The sequence below is a fragment of the Papio anubis genome, chromosome 5, assembly GCF_008728515.1.
Source record: "Papio anubis isolate 15944 chromosome 5, Panubis1.0, whole genome shotgun sequence".
In the NCBI taxonomy this organism is placed as follows: domain Eukaryota; kingdom Metazoa; phylum Chordata; class Mammalia; order Primates; family Cercopithecidae; genus Papio; species Papio anubis.
The window spans coordinates 3,803,439-3,823,461 of NC_044980.1; positions in this window are offsets into that span (position 1 = coordinate 3,803,439).

The window sequence follows — 20,023 nt, forward strand, 5'->3', positions numbered from 1 at the left end:
TGTTTCTAAATTTTGTATTTGAGAAGACTGAAGCTCAGAGGAGTTAAATGTTGGAATCCAGTTAGATTATACAGCTGGTTAGTGATTGAACTAGAGAAAGAGATAGATTTTTGCTTCTCAGTTGAGTGGTCTTTTCCCCTTCACTACATGCCTCTCAATGAAATATTAATATTTATGTGGTCATATACATGAGCATATTATAATTTATACTAAAAGTAAAAATGTACTTTCTAAAAACTTTGGAGGAAATCTACCTTAGACATATGGTGCAGAAGTCAAAAGTAAATAAAATATCTTGGGTTATAAAATTTATAAATTTAGAATGCTGTTTCTGCTCTCATGACTGCAAAGAGGATATTTTTCTTAAGTCTTTGAAATTTCCGTGGACTTCTTGCCGCTGACTGATAGATTTCAAAGTCCTGGCACCTCTCAGTTGAACACTGTTGTCTGCAAAATGAATTGTAGGTAACCACAAGATAACCGGGATTATGTACATTAAGATGAATCATTCATTAATTTTTGTCTTCATGATAAAATCAATGTCTGTTCATTATAAGCTTCTTCAACAGGCAAACATATTTCAAAGTGTAAAAAACATAATGAAATCATCAATAATTCTGTTACTGAGCATGTCCAAACAAAATAAAATTACAATTTTGGTATACTTCCCAGAGTCTCTCTCTCTCCTCCTTTCTCCTTCTCATCTCAATCTCTAACTTGTCCATATTGCTTTTCTCATAGTAAATGAGGTAAGCTCATGGTGACTGTTGAAAAACTTCCTTACTTGAGAATATTTTCTGTCTTATATAGGAATATAAAAAGTGAACAAACATAATTTCCAAATAGAAGGGCTGTGTGCTGGGAAAATTTACACATTTTCTGAATTTGAAGGGCCTAGGATTCTCAGGCTCTTTTCACTTGGGATCGACTGTTCCAAGCATGAGCATGGCATGCGCACATGTGGGTGTGTGGGCTCAGGCCCTGTCGCCAGTATTTACTGGGGTCTTCAAAAAAGACCTTGTTTGTGTATTCTATTTTTCACATTCTGCATAAAATTTTAATGTAAATACTGATTTTGTTAATCTTTGGTCTATTTTGCAAATATTGATGCTTTCTTATTTAATTATGATTCCTTTTTTGATGTCCTGATATTAAAAATCACATAGACAAATTTATCAAATGTTTTCAAGGTTTTCTTTTTCTCTTTTGTTTTTTGAGTTAGCAACTTCCTCTTGCTCTTGAGATTTGATATATATTCATTCATCTTCATTCATCTGCCTTTTGTGGTTCATTAAGAGATTCATTAAATATATATTCTAGCTGAAATTTATTTTGGACCTCTCAAAAATGAACCATCTAAATTCATCTTTTCTAGGAAATTAACAAAAAGTATCATGTTTTATCACCAATTTAACACTTTTTAAAACATAATTTTTATGTTTATGGTTTTTTCACAAATTGAATTAGAAAAGTTGGTTGTCTAATTTGTTTTGTTTCACTAATATCTTCTGTTCATCTACTATAATTTTTTAAATCAGTAACATACTTTCTGATAACTGTTTTAGAGCCAGGAGTTCCAGATCATCGGTTTTGGATGTAGTTTTCTGTCCCTTTATTTTATACTTCTTTTGCATAATCATATTTGAATAGACACCAATAAAAAGGGTTATAATTTCTCTGGATGTAATTAAAGCTTAAGTTTAAAAAATAAAGATATTATTTTAAAATAACATTTTAAGGCATGTCTTAAATATTTCAAAGCATGTCATGCCTGTTTATTTAAAAGATATTCAGTCTTCAGATAAGATTTGACATTTTCTTCACATGCATTCCCTGCATTTTTTGTTTCAATGTCTTTACAGATATTTCCTACTCTTGTGGCCATGATGAACAGGATGTTAGTAACCATTATGGTTCTATAGATTGTAACATTCTATATTAAAGAATGCTCTTAATTTTGTACAATGAATCATCTGATAAATTTTTACACTACTTTAAATTATGTTTATTCATTTCTCTGTAGTTTGTCAACTAGAATCACAGGGCTTGAAGATACTTACCTGTACTTTTAATCTTTATAGAAAGTCATTTCATTTTTATTGCATATTTCATATAATTATCTAAAAAAGTTTTTTTAAATCTTACATGATAAAGAGGATATTCAGTTTTTTACTTACATAAAATTGTTCTAATTAAATGCTTTTGTAAGATTTTGATTATTTGCATGAATAGAGGTGATTTATGTTAAAGAACTTTCTACTTCAAGTTTCCTGAGTGATCTTCATTTACTTGCTTTTTTTTCTTGTTTTAATCAGGAAGGAATATTGAAGATGATCAAATTGCTTTTATAGCACTATTGGAATTATCACTATGAACACATAGGCCATATAATGGGATTTACTAATATTTTTATTCTACTTCACTTTTCTACAGCTGATGTCATTAAATCTATTCTACAATTTCTTTGAGTTTGGTAATTTAATACATTATTCACTAGGAATGTTAGTATATTTAATTTAATTTAATTTTTTGGTTTAATTATGAAACTAATTAGGACTTTAAATTTACCTCTGAGCGCTCTATTAGTTAAATCTCATAAGGACTTTTTGCAGATATATCTTCTTAATTTTAAATGTAATTAATAGATGTTACATAAATTTTAGAAAATAATTTAGGTAACTAATTTATTTTACAAGAGTCCCAGAAATAGTATTTATTTCCATTTTTATTCTCTGTTGCTGCCAAAGAAACTTTGTAATGTTACAACAACAATATGGTTATTCTGCAGATTGACTGAGCTCAGATATATGGTTTCCAGTTTTGTGCAATGTTGACTGGAGCTGGAATCACTGGAAAAGTTCCAGCTTTCCACTGTCTTGTGAATCTGCATTGTTTACAACATTACAATACCACTTGTAGTTTCTAGAGAAACTTTTCACATGAGGACAAAGAAATATGCACATGGACATTCGTAGTAGCACATCTGTCATAGCAACAACTGGAAATAATTGAAATGCCTAGTTACGGGAGAATGGATAATAGTATCTCACAAGGTAAAACAAGACAATGGTGTAGATAAACTCATTACAATTACATGCAAAAATATGTGTGAATTGGGCCGGGCACGGTGGCTCACACCTGTAATCCCAGCACTTTGGGAGGCCAAGGAAGGAGGATCACCTCAGGTCAGGAGTTTGAGACCCGCCTGGCCAATATGGTGAAATCCCATCTCTACTGAAATAATACCAAACTTAGCCAGGCATGGTGGTGGTGCCTGTAATTCCAGTTACTTGGGAGGCTGAGGCAGGAGAATCACTTGAACCTAGGAGGTGGAGGTTGCAATGAGCCAAGATTGTGCCACTGCACTCCAGCCTCAGAGATCGAGTGACACTCTGTCTCAAAAAAAAAAAAAAGTGTGAATCTTAATGATGTAACTTGAATGAAAAGAAAGCCCCAGAGCATATCTAATATATTAATATGTATATGTGTGTATACATATATAGCAATGTTTTTAGCTATATAAAAATATTTGATATAAATATAGGTATATGCATCTCTCTCTATATTATATAACATATATTACCTATACATCTATAACATACATTATGTTATATATTACATATACACACATATCACATGTATGTATATGTAATATATGTAACATGTATATAATGTATGCATTTGTATATAATATATGTAACATAAAACATTACATATACACTTGATATAAATGTAGGTATATGTATCTCTCTATACATTATATAACATATATTACATGTATGTATATGTAATATGTGTATATAATGTGCATATGTGTATATAATGTATGTAGCACATATATAAAACATTACATATATACATATTATATATTACATATAGTGCACACATATATAATACATATATATGTAATCTAAAATGAAGCAAAGTACTAATGTAAGGCAATAATTAACACCACAGTCAGGTGGAGCTCAACTTGACGTGTTGAGAAGTCAGGAGGTTGGCATAGATTCAGAACCCTTGGGTAGCTGCATAACATTGGTAATGCTCTAGTTGTTGAGTTGGGCTGCAGGCTCCTTGTATTACTACATCAATGGATTCCTTAATTAAACTATAAGAGAGTCATGATTCGTGGACCAAGGACCAGTATATAGTACACTGTCATGTTCTCCACACGTATGCTTTATCCATCTTTTCCTGTGGCTGTTCTTGCAACAATCAACCCACCAACTTATACCACTGATCTTTCTCTTTCCACAAGCACTTCTTGCTGTCCCTCTGGGAAACTTCAGCCATTTTTGGCTCAGACACAAACCTACAAGTTCAAGGGATTTAGCCCCTTAGGGAACTTTCCTGGACCAAGGGAGATTGAGAGGCAATGAACAAATTGTGGAATTTTCCAATGAAGCCGTCTGGCCTTGGAGTTCTCTTGTTGGAAAATTTTTAATTAAAATTTTAATTTCTTCAAAGGGTAAGTGACTGCAGTTTACCTATTTCTTTTTGAATGAGTTTGGTAGTTTATGTCTTTGAAATAATTTGGCCATTTGATCTAAGTTGGTAAATTCCTAAGTCCTAACTTGGTCATAATACTGTCATTATCATTTTAACATCTGTACAGTTTGTCATAACTTTCTCTCTTTTATCTGACATTGGCAATTTATGACCCTTCTCTTTTTACTTGTCAGTCTAGCTAGAGGGTCATCAAAGACCGAAGTTTTTGTTTGACTAATTGTCTCTATTGCTTTTCTGTTTTCAATGTAATTAAATTCAGCTCTCATCTTTATTATTTCCTTTCTTTGTTTTGGCTTTAATTGGTTCTTCTTTTGCAGTTTCTTAAGGTGGAGTGGTGCACTGTGTTTGGTAAGACTAGAAAAGAGTGAATTGTGCTACATGGTCCCAAAGGGCTGACAGAAAACCCTTCTGACATCTGTTTAGCTAAGGTTGGAGATTAAAAGAGTTAAAGTTGTTAGAATAGTGCTTAATTCAAGGGAAGCACTGTATCACTATTATTCTTCTTATTTAGTCTTTAGAATTTTTGAATACTTGTGTTTTTATGGCTTAAATAATTCACATTATTTCATACTCTTGCTGTTTTTCTGTCTTTCTGACTCCATAATATCTGCTGAACATACTGGTTTCCCATGAATTAGACAAATTACTGATTTGATGTCTTTTCCTACCCATTCTATAATAAATGTTCTGCTGTGTTTGTATTCTTAACATATACTTATAAAATTATTTTTTATCCCTAAAGTTATATACAGTATAGCAAAATAAACAAATTGTCACTACTTAAAAAAACAGTACATTCATAAACGCTTGAATTTTTGAAATTCTCCCATGTTCTTTCTGGGTATTTTATAAAGGTTTTCATTTGTAGGTTACATCTGTCTTCAAATGGAGCAACTACTGTATATAATTTTATATTTGTAACTGTACTTTATCATTGTCTTATTTTATTATGAATTGAGCCCATGTTTATATGCATTTTCTAGTTCTTGATGTTTCCAATTGTCTATATTTCTTTAAAAAATGCTTCTTTGGACATGTTTATATTGAAGAAGTTATACATATTTGTTGTACAGATGAAATAACATAAATCAAAAGTATAAAATATAAAATAAAATCTAATTTTATTCTTCATCCCTGGTGCGATCTGGCTCTGTGTCTTCATCAAAATCTCATCTTAAATTGTAATCTGAATTGTAAGCCCCACGTATTGGGGGAAAGACCTTGTGGGAGGTGATTAGAACATAAGGGCGGTCCCCCAAGTGCTGTTCTCATGATAGTGAGTGAGTTGTCACTAGATCTGATGGTTTTATAAGAGGCTTTTCTCCCCTTCACTCTGCATTCATTCTCTCTCTTGCCACCATGTGAAGAGGTGCCTCCCACCATGCTTGTAAGTTTCCTGAGGCCTCCCAAGCCATGTGGAACTGTGAGTCAATTAACCCTCTGTTCTTTATAAATCACCCAGTCTCAGGTATGTCCTTATAGCAGCGTGCGAATGGACTGATACAATCAACATCTGAGGTATCAGATTAAAAACTTGCTATGTTCATTTCTAGCAGATAGTATTTTTCTCCAAACAGCCACAGCAATACACCTGAACCTACAAGCTCTTCCAGAACCTTGCTGATCTCCATAAGAGATGCCTTTTATTTCACTCTCTTCTTTCATTGTCTACTATAGTGCTGGATGTAGTGCATCTTCCTTCAGCATAGAATTTCATATACTTAGAAGAGCACAAAGGCAGAGAATACTGTTACTGAAGGCATTATTAGAGCACACATACTTGGAAGGAGAACTATAACTCTGATATTTGCAATTCTAGAGATTTTTGAAAAACGAACTTATAACAAGAATGATCAAAATAGATTTGATGACATTATTGTCAGTGGGGTCAAAGAGATTAGGGAAGTCCCAAAATAAACTCTGTATAATGATGACTGGCTCATCCAAAGCAGCAGGGAGAGCCACATACACATGTCTCTCTGATACTTACACGTCCATAGCTTCTAGTAAGGGAAGGTGACCACCAACTCTCGGGTTGGACAGAGAAGCAGAGAATTCAAAATTAGATAAGGAACCAGAATGAGAACTAAGGAGTATCCCAGCCTTTTTGACCAATGTAAAGTCACCTTCATCTTTCCCACGTAAGGGGATGTTCACAGTCACAATTATGTCTATTACTTTAGGTTAGACCCAATGTCAAAGTTCAAGGAAAGTATAATGATGCTTATGTATCGTTTCGCGTTATCTTCATTCTCCTTTGTGTTGAGTACAGAAGAATAGGTGTCTCTGTTGTCGCAACTTTCTTCTTGACTTCTAGCATAGAGCCAAGTTAGCTGTAAAATCATCTCATATCCATGCATCCTGCAAGCATGCTGGATGAATCACGTAGTTTTGTGAGGAACACAGTCAGGTTGCAACTATTACTATACTATCAGAACCTACATTTTCTCCTGTCCCAGTCCTTTTAGGAAGCATCTGAAAAAGCTACCTCTCCTATTTCCAAACAAAACAAATTACACATAGCTCAAGAATTATTTATGTAGCCACATGTTCTGGAAGAGTTAAAATTTATTATGTCTTAGAACAAAGAAAAGAAATAAAGCTATCAGAAATGACAACTTGTAAACTACCTCTTTTACTTTCCTTTATACTCAACTAAATTCTTCTTCATTGCACTTTTTACCACCTGACATCATATTAAGATTTGGTTCCTCATTCTCTCTTTCCTCTTCATAATTTACATTTTGCTCTATGTGGCTATTCAAAACTTTCCTTTTCACCATTATATCTCCAGTATCTAAAAGCTGTTAGACACTCATCAAATATTTATTTAAAAAATTAATATGTGATCTAAGAAAGTGGTGCCTCGGTCAAGTGACGAAATGAGCTCTGGTATCACTGACAACTATGTAAATTCTTTGCCGCAAGTCACAGAACAAATGATAGCACTATCACATCCCTCCAGGTTACAACCTAGAGGAAAGGCTGCTGAGGGTAGTGGACCAACTCCTGCATTTCATTTGTTGAGGAAACTCAAATGCTATCAAAGACGAATTCTTATATTTTATAAAGTTCAAATACATTATATCTTCTAAACCAGGAAAATTTCTTTTGCTAGGCAGAATATCAAGTTTAAATTCATCAATTTATTAATGTATTAATTTCACTTATTAATCATATGCCCCCACTTGACACCTAGTTTTGCCACTTTGACAAAGAAAGATGCCTCATATCTCATAGCAAATCTTTGCCTTCTGCGACTGCATGAGTTGACAAGGACTGTGCCCCAAATCCCCAAAGCAGTGTGTTCAATGCTGTACAAATAGTTAACTTCATCAAAGCTGAGATTTTCAACCATCATCTTTTCATGACAATTTACTAAGGAAATGGAAGATCCCAGAGGATGTCTTTAAGTGTTTGATTGAAATGCTAAGCAATAAGAAAAACAGGAAGAAGTTGATTTTATGAACTATTGAACAGACAAAAAGCCATTCATGAACTGATGTGCTGGAAGTATTTCTAGATGTGTGAATAACGCAAAGGCTTTGATTCAAAGGCCCGTTGGCCTCATTATGCGCAAGCTTCTGCCCTACACAGAAGAGATTGGGAGCACATAATGGTGTCAACTCTTCAGGGTTCAGGGAAATGCTGTGAAGGCTCTGTCTGAAAAAAAAAAAAAATGGGAGGAGAAAGATGGCCGAATAGGAACAGCTCCAATCGACAGCTCCCAGTGAGACCAATGCAGAAGCTGGGTGATTTCTGCATTTCCAACTGAGGCACCCAGTTCATCTCATTGGGACTGGTTAGACAGTGGGTACAGCCCACAAAGGGTGAGCAGAAGCAGGGTGGGGTGTCACCTCACCTGGGAAGCACAAGGGGTTGGAGAACTCCCTCCCCTAGCCAAGGGAAGCCGTGACAGACTGTGCCACGAGGGGTGGTGCAACCCAGCTCAGTCACTATACTTTTCCCACAGTCTTGACAACCTGCAGACCAGGAGATTCCTTCAGGTGCCTACACCACCAGGGCCCTGGGTTTCAAGCACAAAACTGGGCAGATGTTTGGGCAGACACCAAGCTAGCTGCAGGAGTTCTTTTTCGTACCCCAGTGGCCCCTGGAATGCCAGTAAGAGAGAACCATTCACTCCCCGGGGAAGGAGGCTGAAGTCAGAGAGTCAAGTGGTTTAGCTCAGTGGATCTCACCCCCATGGAGCCCAGCAAGCCAAGATCCACTGGCTTTACATTCTCACACCCAGCACAGCAGTCTGAGGTCAACGTGGGATACTCAAGCTTGGTAAGGGAGGGGAGTCCACCATTACTGAGGCTTAAGTAGGTGGTTTCCCCCTCATCATGTAAACAAAGCCACTGGGAAGTTCAAACTGGGTGGAGCCCATTACAACCTGGCAAAGCCACTGTAGCCAGGCTTTCTGTCTAGATTCCTCCTCTCTGGGCAGGGCATCTCTGAAAGAAAAGCAGCAGCCCCAGTCAGGGGCTTGTAGATAAAATTCCCATCTCCCTGGGACAGAGCACCAGGGGGAAGGGGTAGCTGTGGGCACAGCTTCAGCAGACTTAAACCTTTCTGCCTGCTGTCTCTGAGGAGAGCAGCAGATCTCCCAGCAAAGCACTGGAGCTCTGCTAAGGAACAAACTGCCTCCTCAAATGGGTCCCTGACACCCATGCCTCCTGATCGGGAGACACTTCCCAGCAGGGGTCAACAAACACCTCATACAAGAGAGCTCCAGGTGGCATCTAGTGGGTGCCCCTCTGGGACGAAGCTTCCAGAGGAAGGAGCAAGCAGCAATCTTTGCTGTTCTGCAGGCTCTGCTGGTGATACCCAGGCAAACAGGGTCTAGAGTGGACCTCCAGCAAACTCCAGCAGACGTGCAGAAGAGGACCCTGACTGTTAGAAGGAAAACTAACAATCAGAAAACAATAACATCAACATCAACGAAAAGGATGACCACACAAAAATCCCAATCAAAGGTCACTAACATAAAAGATCAAAGGAAGATATATCCATGAAGATGAGGAAAAAAACTTTCAGCAAAAATGCTGAAAATTCCAAAACCCAGAATGCCGCTTCTCCTTCAAAGGATCACAGCTCCTTGCCAGCAAGGGAACAAAACTGGATAGAGAATGAGTTTCACTGAAGTAGGCTTCAGAAGGTAGGTAGTAACAGACTCCTCCAAGCTAAAGGAGCATGTTCTAACCCAATGTAAGGAAGCTAAGAACATTGGTAAAAGGTTACAGGAACTGCTAACTAGAATAATCAGTTTAGAGAAGAACCTAAATGACTTGATGGAGCTGAAAAATACAGCACGAGAACTTCATGAAGCATACACAAGTATAAATAGCTCAATCAATCAAGTGGAAGAAAGGATATCAGAGATTAAAGATCAACTTAATGAAATAATGCATGAAGACAAGATAAGAGAAAAAAGAATGAAAAGAAATGACAAAGACTGAAAGAAATACAGGACTGTGTGAAAAGACAAAACCTACATTTGATTGGAGTACCTGAAAGTGATGGGGAGAATGGAACCAAGTTGGAAAACACATTTCAGGATATTATCCAGGAGAAATTCCCCAACCTAGCAAGACAGTCCAACATTCAAATTCAGGAAATACAGAGAACACCACAAAGATACTCCACGAGAAGAGCAACCCCAAGACACATAATCATCAGATTCACCAAGGTTGAAATGAAGAAAGACATGTTAAGGGCAGCCAGAGAGAAAGGTCAGGTTACCCACTAAGGGAAGCACATCAGACTAACAGTGAATCTCTCTGCAGAAACCCTACAGTTCAGAAGAGAGTGGGGGACAATATTCAACATTCTTAAAGAAAAGAATGTTTAACCCAGAATTTCATATCCAGCCAAACAAAGTTTTATAAGTGAAGGAGAAATAAACTCCTTTACATACAAGCAAATGCTGAGGGATTTTGTCACCACCAAGCCTGCCTTAAAAGAGTTCATGAAGGAGGCACTAAATATGGAAAGGAAAAACCAGTAACAGCCACTGCAAAAACATACCAAAATGTAAAGACCACCAACACTATGAAGAAACTGCATCAACTAATGGGCAAAATAACCAACTAGCATCATAATGACAGGATCAAATTCACACATAACAATATTAATCTTAAATGTAAACAGGCTAAATGCCCCAATTAAAAGACACAGACTGGCAAATTGGATAAAGAGTCAAGACCCATCAGTGTGCTGTATTCAAGAGACCCATCTCATGTGAAAAGACACACATAGGCTCAAAATAAAGGGATTGAGGAAGATTTATCAAGCAAATGGAAGGTAAAAAGAAGCAGGGGTTGTAATCCTAGTCTCTGATTAAAACAGATTTTAGACCAACAAAGATCAAAAAAGACAAAGAAGGCCATTACATAATGGTAAAGGGTTCAATTCAACAAGAAGAGCTAACTATCCTAAATATATATGCACCCAATACGGGAGCATCCATATTCATAAAGCAAGTCCTTAGAGACCTACAAAGAGACATAGACTGCCACACAATAATAGTGGGAGACTTTAACACCCCACTGTCAATATTAGACAGATCAACGAGACAGAAGGTTAACAAAGATATCCAGGACTTGAACTCAGCTCTGCACCAAGCAGAACTAATAGACATCTACAGAACTCTCCACCCCAAATCAGCAGAATATACATTCTTCTCAGCACTACATCGCACTTATTCTAAAATCGACCACATAATTAGAAGCAAAACACTCCTCAGCAAATTTAAAATAACAGAAATCACAAAAAAATTGTCTCTAAGACCACAGTACAATCAAATTAGAACTCAGGATTAAGAAACTCACTCAACACTTCACAATTACATGGAAACTGAACAACCTGCTCCTGAATGACTACTGCATAAATAAGGAAATGAAGACAGAAATAAAGATGTTCTTTGAAACCAATGAGAACAAAGACACAATGTACCAGAATCTCTGGGACACATTTAAAGCACTGTGTAAAGGGAAATTTATAGCACTAAATGCCCATGTGAGAAAGCATAAAATATCTAAAATAAACACCCTAACATCATAATTAAAAGAACTAGAGAAGCAAGAGCAAACACACTGAAAAGCTAGCAGAAGACAAGAAATAACTAAGATCAACAGAACTAAACTAAACTAAACTAAGATCAACAGAACTAAATAAGGTTACCATAGCCTTGTAGTATAGTTTGAAGTCAGGTAGTGTGATGCCTCTGGTTTTTTCTTTTTGCTTAGGATTGTCTTGGCTATACGGGCTGTTTTTTGGTTCCATATGAAACCAAAAAAGCAGAACTAAAGAAGACAGAGACACGAAGAAACCTTCAAAAACTCAGTGAATCCAGGAGCTGGTTTTTTGAAAAGATAAGCAAATAGATAGCTACCCAGACTAGTAAAGAAGAAAAGAGAGCAGAATCAAATAGACAAAATAAGAAATGATAAAGGGGATATCACCACTGACCCCAGAGAAATGCAAACTAACATCAGAGAATACTATAAACACCTCTATGCAAATAAACTAGAAAATCTAGAAGAAATGGATACATTCCTGGACACATACACCCTCCCAAGACTAAACCAGGAAGAAGTAGAATCCCTGAATAGACCTATGACAAGTTCGGAAATTGAGACAGTAATTAATAGCCTACCAACCAAAAAAAGCCCAGGTAAAATTCACAGTGGAATTTTACCAGAGGCACAAAGAGGAGATAGTACCATTCCTTCTAAAACTGTTCCAAACAATAGAAAAAGAGGTATTCCTCCCTAACTCATTTTATGAAGCCAGCACCATCCTGATACCAAAACCTGGCAGAAATACAACAAAAATAGTAATTTTCAGGCCAATATCCCTGATGAACATTGATGCAAAAATCCTCAATAAAATACTGGCAAACCGAATCCAGAAGCACAATAAAAAGCTTATGCACTGCAATCACTTTGGCTTCATCCCTGGGATACAAGGTTGGTTCAACATGCACAAATCAATAAACATAATCCATCGTAAAAATAGAACCAGTGACAAAAAACACATGATTATCTCATTAGATGCAGAAAAGGCCTTCCATAAAATTCAACAGTCCTTCATGCTAAAAACACTCAATAAACTAGGTGTTGATAGAATGTATCTCAAAATAATAAGAGCTATTTATGACAAACACACAGCCAATATCATACTGAATGGGCAACAGCTGGACACATTCCCTTTGAAAACCAGCACAGACAAGGATGTCCTCCTCTCACCACCCCTATTCAACATAATATTGGAAGTTGTGGCCAGGGCAATTAGCCAAGAGAAAGAAAGAAAGTGTATTGAAATAAGAAGAGTAAAAATCAAATTATCTCAGTTTGCAGATGACATGATTGTATAACTAGAAAACCCCATCATCTCAGCCCCAAAACTCCTTAATCTGATAAGCAACGTTTGCAAAGTCTTAGGATACAAAATCAATGTGCAAAAAGTGCAAGCATTCCTATACACCAATAATAGACAAACAGAGAGTCAAATCATGAGTGAACTCTCATTCACAATTGCTACAAAGAGAATAAAATACCCAGGAATCAAACTTACAAGGGATGTGAAGGACTTCTTCAGGAAGAACTACAGACCACTGCTCAAAGAAGTAAGAGAGGACACAAACAAATGGAAAAACATTCCATGCTCATTGATAGGAATAATCGATATCTTGAAAATGGCCATACTGCCCAAAGTAATGTATAGATTCAATGCTATCCTCATCAAGCTACCACTGACTTTCTTCACAGAACTAGAGAAAACTACTTTAAATATCATATGGAACCAAAAAAGAGCCTGTATAGCTAAGACAAACCTAAGCCAAAAGAAAAAACTGCAGGCATCACACTACCTGACTTCAAACTATACTACAAGACTACAGTAACCAAAACAGAATGGTACTGAAACCAAAACAGATATAGAGACCAATGGAACAGAACAGAGTCCACAAAAATAATGCCACACATCGGCCGGGCGCGGTGGCTCAAGCCTGTAATCCCAGCACTTTGGGAGGCCGAGACGGGCGGATCACGAGGTCAGGAGATCGAGACTATCCTGGCTAACACGGTGAAACCCCATCTCTATTAAGAAATACAAAAAACTAGCCAGGCGAGGTGGCGGGCGCCTGTAGTCCCAGCTACTTGGGAGGCTGAGGCCGGAGAATGGCGTGAACCCGGGAGGCAGAGCTTGCAGTGAGCTGAGATCCGGCCACTGCACTCCAGCCTGGGCAACAGAGCGAGACTTCGTCTCAAAAAAAAAATAATAATAATAATGCCACACATCTACAACCATCTGACGTTTGACAATTCTGACAAAAACAAGGAAAGAGGAAAGGATTTCCTATTTAATAAATGGTGTTAGGAAAACTGGCTAGCCATATGCAGAAAACTGAAACTGGTTCCCTTCCTTACACCTTACACAAAAATTAACTCAAGATGGATTAAAGATTTAAACATAAGACCTAAAATAGTAAAAACCCTAAAATAAAACCTAGGCAATACCATTCAGGACAGAGGCATAGATAAAGGCTTCAGACTAAAACACCTAAAAGTATTGCAACAAAAGCCAAAATTGACAAATGGGATCCAATTAAATGAAACAGCTTCTGCACAGCAAAAGAAACTATCATCAGCGTGAACAGGCAACCTACAGAATGGGAGAACATTTTTCCAATCTATTTCTCTGACAAAGGTCTAATACCCAGAATCTACAAGAAACTGAAACAAACTTACAAGAAAAAAACAAACAACCCCATCAAAAAATGGGCAAAGGATATGAATAGACACTTTTCAAAAGAAGACATTTATTTGGCCAACAAACATATGAGAGAAAGTTCACCATCACTGGTCATTAGAGAAATGCAAATCAAAACCACAGTGAGACACCATCTCTATCTGTGGTATCAGATATGGCAATCTTTAAGAAGTCAGGAAAGAACAGATGCTGGAGAGGATGTGGAGAAATAGGAGTGCTTTTATACTGTTGGAGGAAGTGTAAATTAGTTCAACCATTGTGGAAGACAGTGTGGCAATTCCTCAAGGATCTAGAAGTAGAAATACCATTTGGCCCTGCAATTCCATTAGTGGGTATATACCCAAAGGATTATAAATCATTCTGCTATAAAGACACATGCACAAGTATGTTTATTGCAGCACTATTCACAATAGCAAAGACTTGGAACCAAACCAAATGCCCATCAATGATAGACTGAATTAAAAAAACTGTGGCACAAATACACCGTGGAATACTATGCAGCCATAAAAAGAATGAGTTCATGTTATTTGAAAGGACATGGATGAAGCTGGAAACCATAATTCTCAGCAAACACAAGAACAGAAAACAAAACACCACATGTTCTCACTCATAAGTGGGAGTCGAACAATGAGAACATATGGTCACAGGGAGGGGAACATCACACACTGGGGCCTGTCGGGGGGTGGAGGGCTAGGGGAGGGATAGCATTAGGAGAAATACCTAATGTAGATGATGGGTTGATGGGTGCAGCAAACCACCATGGCACATGTATACCTATGTAACAAACCTGCACCTTCTCCACATGTATCCCAGAACTTAAAGTATAATTTAAAATAACAATAATAATAATTTAAACTTTCACATAAAGAAGAATTCTGGTCAATTTTCTAGAAAAGGAAATTTGTATCTTCCTTAAAACTTTGAAGATATATTTTGTAAATATGTTACCTTGTGGATAACTTTTCAAATTAAATGTGCAAATGCATTAAAGGCACAGAAACCAGCAAAAATAAAGTAATTGAATTGAGTACAAAGGTAAGGATATGATACAACTTTAATTCTAGGATCTTAGAAGATCTAGGTAGTTCTTGAATTAACCTATCCTTTTCTGGCCAAGAAACTGACAACACCTATAATTTGCTAAAATATATCCTAAAGAATTTGTTTACTTGTTGTCATAAAAAAACCCGAAATTGATTGTATTACAAAGAGAATGTCCATGGCTCTTTTGAAACCTTCTCAAAAATTTTAATTTCTTATCTAATGCAAACATCAATAATGTTCTTATTTATTTATGTTTAACTTTATCCAGAGTAAATTGTACTTATTGTTTAAACAGTTTGTGCTTAATAATCTTTGCTTTTTTCAGGAATATTTTATCATATTTTCTCATGAAAAGAGACGTTTGTTATAGTTATCTTTTTCTCACTTAAAAACTCAAAATAGTACTAGTCAAGTTGAGCATAGAAACATCCTATATTTTTCTGTAGTTTCTCTATCTGTATATAGTAAGTTGGTCAGTTCGTTGAAAAATTTAAGATAAGTTCTTCTCTGAACTTTGTTGTATTATTTCTACAGAAGGTCAGGCTTAAAGTTTCTCTTTAAATACTTTAAAGAAAAGGTACCAGGTCCACAGGAGCCCAATATTCTGTTTACTGACAACCCTGATGCCAAACATTGCGTATGTCAGACACTGTGAAGAAAGATCTGTGGCAAATATTCTAATTTACACGTACTACTCCATGCACAGTGAACTTGAGGCTCCTGTTAATGAATCAGATGCACTCACTCTGTAACTACTGTTCTGAGCACTGCTTTAGACCAAGTATTTTAGAAGCCATGTCTTCAATCCTTTGCACAAGCTGAGCGTTTCCTTTGCATTTGCAGCAGAACAATAGACAGATGATCATTATCCACCCACAGGCTGAACACACGCAGGGGGAATAGATGAAAATGCTTCGTGATGGGCTTCTGCCCACATAGGCGTTTTCATATTTGGGAGTTTTTTTCAGTTTAAAATGCATGTTAAGGACAAAGACATAAACAATCTTCCTTTAAACTCTGCTTGTCAAGGAGCACCTATTTCTGATACATAAAAAACAAAACAAACAAAAAAACAACTCCTGATGAGCCTATGTTGAAAACAAGCATAAATAGTGGTGATAAAAAGAAAAGAATGTAGATAATATGTGTTTGTTGGAAGCTGGCTGAAAGTGCAGATGAGTTGGAAGGCTGGAAAGAAGCAAAGACTGGTGATATTCATCATTTAAAAAATGAGTAGTTTTAAGGCTGCATTCTGCAGGGAAAACAATAATTACACATTTAGGTCAGCCTGGAGGGACCTCTGAGATTGTTTCAGGCTTAATATTTCTACCTCTAACTCAACATTATACTCAATTAGTCTGCCTTTGTCCAAAATTAGAAAGAGATTTTAAAGGGCCTGATTCTTTCTTGCTGTGAGGAACTTTCCCCTTGGAGAGTGCAGCACACACATTGCAAGATTAAACCTTCCTTTTTGTTTCTGCAACCTAAGCTAATATAGCAGGACCTTGTAATGTCTCGCAGCAGAAAATTGATATAGTGAGATCAGGAAAGATAAACTATAATGACTGAAAAGGGCATTCACAGCCAATCCAAAGGGCTGGGTGAATTTTTTTTTTTTTTTCCATATAAGGGAATTTATCTAAAAGAGTCATATCTGTTGAGTTCAATGCTAGTATGAACTAGGAAAAAAATTTAAAAGCTTGAAGTTGGTAAAAATATTGACAATTTCAAACACAGCCAAGCTTAGAAGTCACTATCAGAATTCCTCAATGTCTCAAATGACTTTATTTTTCTCAACATTGACCATTATGTACAAGTGCTTCTGTTAAAAGATACATATAAGTCTTACCATTTACCTTTCAAAGTGGCAAACTGAAATGCAGACTTTACTATGGTTCTGTAGCCAGAGTTTGAATTCCAGGTTTGCAAAATTATAACCTTCAAGGTATAAAATATGTGGCTGCCACATGACATGAGCTCTGACATGTGAGTGGTGCTCAGCTTTTACAGCAGGAAACAGAAGAATTCTGAGGATGCTCTTGACTGTTGCTTTCAATATTAATAAAAGGAAAACAGGTGAATTATATTGTTTCATCCTTCTACCCTCATAAAGATAAGCTTTCTTTTTGCGAATGTACCAGTCCTTGATTGCTTATTTTCTGTGTCTATTTGTCATAATTTCCTTTAACAGTCAATGCTAGACTTTTGGATAACTGAAATGTTTTGCCTTTCTTGTGTTATCTGGGTCTCCAGATCCACTGTGTCTGATATACATTAGATAATCAATTTGGTGCAGGGCAGGCCAGCTCCAAAACTGGGACTTAGCCTGGGGAGGTTCTTGGCTTTGCTCAGGAAGGATTTCAAGAGCGAGCCAGTATTAGAAGAAAACAGTCTTGTTGAGGCAGTGGTGTTACAGATCCATGACTGGTCCTGCAGAGCAGAGCTACCCCACAGGTAGTGTGCTGAGAGCAGCAGCTCAGGGCAGTTCTGCTATCATATTTATGCTCACTTTTAACTACATGCAAATTAAGGGTCAGGTTATTCTGAAATGTATCAAAAAAGGGGAGTAACTTCCTGGTTTTTGTCATGGAAAGGGGAAGTAACTTCTGGGTGTTGCCATGACATGGTAAACTGTCATGGCGTTGGTTGGCATGTCTTATGAAGAGGCATTTTAGTGCCTCTTCTCTGTTCCAGCCAGTCTTCAGTCTGATCCAGAGTCGAGTCCTGCATCCTACTTCAAATAGATGTTAACTCCTTTTCTCATTTTTGTCTGATGGTGAGGTTTCTAAGTAAAGGGAAGGGACTTTGCTGAAAATGGTGACAAAGTCCCTCCCAGGGCAGGTTGGAAACTGAGAAATACACTCCAAAAGGTATGTAAAAATCTCCGAGTAAGGTGTGATTGCTGTAGAAGGATCTCTGACCACTGAAGCATAAGGTGTCCTACCTTCTCTTGTATTGAGAGTGTGGGCCTCAATTCAAATTTCAAACACTGAATAAAGTTAAAATAGTTGTCAAACTGCTGACATTTTCTCCAAATGTAACAAAGAATGTGAATGTGGTGAATAACAGGATATCGATGTTCAAAATCTATGTTTCTCATCTAAAAAATCATGTATGAAACTCCCATTTTTCGTTTCCAAGGAGGAAAAAATCCAGAAAGTTTAGGCATATTAATATTTATGAGTTAAAGAGAATAAAACTTATTTCAGGAAATGCAAGATGTTAACAGTATGAAAAATTTTCAGGCAGACATTTGGAAGAAGCTAGGAAGAGAAGTTTTTTTTTTTTTGCTTTCTTCAATGAAATTAAGAAAAAAAAAAATACCACACCATAGTGATCATATTATTAGTGGTAAGAAGAGGAAATAAGTTGATAATTACTAGTAAAGTGCATTTGGAACAGACCGGAATAGTTCTAATAGCTAAAAAGTCTCATCCAAGAATTTCATTTAATTTAAACCTTTAAATAACTATTCAATAAGAATAAATATTAACAAGGCTATATCAGAAAGATGCATAGCTTTCCTGGCTCTGTATGTACCTGACAAAAATTATGAAAGGCAGAACATTAAAAGAATTAGAAAAAGAAATATATAAATCCACAATCATTGTGTATATATTTAACATAACCTCCTCAGAAATTGATAGGCCAAATAAAGCAAAAACCTAGCAAAACCAAAGAACACATGTGGAAAATTCAAGACATATCTCAAAACAATTAAGACATCTACATTATATCTTCCACACTCCTTAATGGTAATTATTTGGAATAATTATAAATGAAAACTGAAAAAATAACCAAAATCATCCTATATTTTGGTAATATAAAAGCACACTTCTAAATTCTTAGTGTATCAAAGACAAAATGATAATGGAATATTAAAAATTATAAAAATGTGATTTCCACCATGACTTAGTAGATGTATTATTAATCTATTTCACACTCACAGAGGTGGAATTTAAAAACCATGCTTCAGTTCTTTGCCCAAGGATGTACTAAGTGAATGCCAAAACCAGAAATTAAAGTCCAATCTTCTGATTCAAGAAACTGTCTTCTTTTTGATGCTTTTATAACCCTGCCCATAAAATAAGTAGTGTTATCAATAATACTAACAAATACTTTGTTTTACCTAATGAAGTTAATATTCATAAATTTCGCGGAATATCTTAAGATTTGCTTGGTTCATTGTAGCAAATATATATGGGCCCTTAAATAATCTACCTGCTATCAGCTTTGAGTTAGGAGGAGGTTGTGTTAATGTGTATGGTGAGGAAGTGTAGGTGATAAGGACTGGACATTGTGATGATTCACATTTATTCTTGTGAGGAATAACAATCATCATTCCAAATAAGCCACATTCCTTGGTAAGATTCTTCGTTACACAAAAATATGATTGATTTTGTGCGAGTGTGGTTAAATCTGATTTCGAAGATATTATGGAATAGTCACATGCTTCTCTTCTAGACCTGCTTCCTTTTGGTCTCACCCTGTCTTTTGGCTTTGGATGTACCTGAATGCCAAGGAACTTCTCTTCTTTCTACTGCAACCTCTGTCCTAAACTATAGACTCAGACGTCAGCCCCACTGCCTGCCCCGCTCCCATTTGGATGCCCGACAGACATCTCAAAATCGACAGGTCCAAATTGAACTCTCAGATCTCCAAGTCACCCCCGTCCAAACCTCTTCTATCCCCT